The 2,743-nt window shown below is 37.9% G+C and overlaps 1 non-coding gene across 1 annotated transcript; it reads left to right on the top strand.

The window, feature by feature from the left end:
* Positions 1-2,333: 2,333 nt before the first annotated feature.
* On the top strand, positions 2,334-2,417 carry TRNAL-CAG (transfer RNA leucine (anticodon CAG)). The gene has a single exon. It is a non-coding gene; the product is annotated as a tRNA-Leu (tRNA).
* The last annotated feature ends 326 nt before the right edge of the window (positions 2,418-2,743 follow it).

The following is a 2,743-nucleotide window of genomic DNA, read 5'->3' as shown; positions in this document are numbered from 1 at the left end:
GGGCACCCCTGAATTCACTCAGCATTCCTCTCTATCTTCAGAGTGTGTGGGGCTAACCACTATGACAGGCACCAACTAATCGCAGTTCATTATTTCTCTCTATTTTCTCCTCTGTTATTTTCTTTCTGTTTTATTATATTTCTCCTGTACTTGCCATTTCTTCCTTTCATTCTGCTTTATTCTTTCGTTCTGCCCTTATTTCTTCATTTATTTGTACTTCCTTTCATTCGTCCGTTTCTTTCTCTATCTGTTTCTTCTTATCCTTCTTTCTTTTCAAATATATTTTTGTAACTCTTATTGTGTATTTTTTCCTTTGTCTTACTGTTCCCAACTTCCTCTTACTTTTTATTCCTCAATGTGATTCTTGCTCTACTATAAATGAATCTAAAAATTCTTCAGGATGTTAAGAAGATTGGGTACTACTTTACTATACCGGAGACACCTATCAATGATTTATTTCGCAATTTTTTTACATTGATAACGTACTATTCTGCATTGCGGAACATTTCTTTAGGTGAAATAATGAATTTCTAACGAAAATAATGTCTATTTCTTGTTCCTTATTTCCAACAAACCATTCACGGGTAGCCCCAAAAACCATTGACGTTAGCCCAAAAATTCACGATAGCCCCACGAACCATCACAGGGACGAGGTATGCCTACGAGGTTAGGTTAGGCCTGTTAGGTCAGGTTCCATTAGCACTCCTTTCGTTCAATTTAGCATATACGGACAATACGAGAGCGTATTGTGCTCTAGTGCAGAAAGCAAATTGCGGCAGAATACTGAGACTTCAAAAGAGAGCACTTAGAATAATGTACAAACTAGGCTGTAGGGAATCTTGCAAAGAGTTATTCAGGGAAAAACAAATAATGACAATATACTCCCTATACATCTATAAGGCTATAATGTTTGTTCTAAATACTGGAAGCATGACTAAAAATAACCAATTACACAACCACAATACAAGGGGGAAAGATAATTATTACCAGAACCAACACAGACTCAATATCTCAAAACAATCACCAATGAATGCCGGAAAAATATTCTACAACCAGCTGCCTCATGACATAAAACTGATATCTCCAAAAGATAATCAAATACAAACAATAAAAAAATATTTGACAGATAGAGCTCTCTACAGTATCGGAGAATTCATGGAACAAGACAATACAAGGCCAATATACTAAAAAAGGTGTATTTTAATTGTATTCTTATTTCAATCATGCAACAATGATAATGTGTTTTTTTATATTTATTGTAGTGTAATGAAGTGTATTTTTTCATTTTTACTTTGGTGTAGTGATGTAATGTACTACGCAATGTTTCTTCTTTTTTGTTATGATGTACTTAACTAATTATTATTTCATTATGTATCTTGACGTTTTCCATGCCCTTTTAAACAAGGGTCAACGGAAGAAAAATAAAATTCAAATTCAAATTCAAATTCAAATAGCGCGTCAGAAATAGATGTTCGTAGAAAACCACATGCATTCGCATTAAAATGGATCAAAACTACATTCCCGAACATCAACAACGTTACAGAAAATGATTTGCGTAAGTACTTTCTCCTGTAAATTTGAAGAAATCCGTCTCCGGTATAGTAAAGTGTTACCGAAGATTGGTGCTTATAAGTACTAATAATAATAATAATAATAATAATAATAATAATAATAATAATAATTTTTATTGTAGAAACATGTGAGAACATCACATGTATTACAATCGTCAGAAATATGCATATAAAGTATCTATAGATCTTACAAAAAAAAAACATCCAAAAAGCATTTTAGAAACGTAACACCACTTACATAAATTTAGTTGTTAACATGGACATTGGGGTCCATGAGTATTACCGTGCAAAATATTCATGACTATTCTCATTAATTTTTCTCTCACGTCCTGTGTGTTTTTCAGCGATGGATTTTTATGTAGTGATGGACAATTTGCACGGTAATACTCATGGACCCCACTGTAAAGGTAAAAGGTAAAGTGCTCCCCTGTGCTTAGCACCACGCCATGAAGGCGTATAGGGGGTGTGGGGGTAACGCCCCACACTTTCTTGATCCGGTCGTGAGTGGGGGTGATGTGATCAGCATCACGCCCCTGACCGCCTTTACCCCCCAGGGTTTCCCCCAGGTACCCATGTTATTCGACGCTGGGTGGGCGCCGGGGCCGCTTCCATCGTTAGAAAAGTTCCCGGATTTGAACCGGCCGGGGATCGAACCCGGGACCTTTAGCATGGTAGTCAGACGCGTTACCGACTGAGCCACCGCGGCCACTGGACCCCACTGTACATGACGTTAAATGCAGCCTAAGGATAAATCATGTATGTGTCAGGATGGCCGAGCGGTCTAAGGCGCTGCGTTCAGGTCGCAGTCCGGTCTTCCGGGCATGGGTTCGAATCCCACTCCTGACAATTACTTTTTTCCCTTCCTAGGCCAGATGCTAAACTTCTTGTTATACACATTTGGCTGTCCCTGCATTGGAGAAGGTAAACCTTTGTTGATGTTGCCAGATTTCACGGTCGCAAGGGATGTCACATCTTTGGAAATTTCAAATTCCCTAGATCAGAGTAAGCAAAATAGAAAAATAGTTGATGAATCATACTTTAACAAAACGACGCCAACCACCCCTTTTTTTCAACTGAAAGCTTGTAGGAGTTAATAAGTACCCCGAAGTTTCCGCGTGCGATTCCTGATCTTGACAAGGGTGTTTCTTGTCAGTTTCCTCTTTTTCAATTTA

This window comes from Lepisma saccharinum, chromosome 29 (genome assembly GCF_977018435.1).
Source record: "Lepisma saccharinum chromosome 29, izLepSacc3.1, whole genome shotgun sequence".
NCBI lineage: Eukaryota > Metazoa > Arthropoda > Insecta > Zygentoma > Lepismatidae > Lepisma > Lepisma saccharinum.
This window is presented reverse-complemented; position numbering and strand designations above follow the sequence as displayed.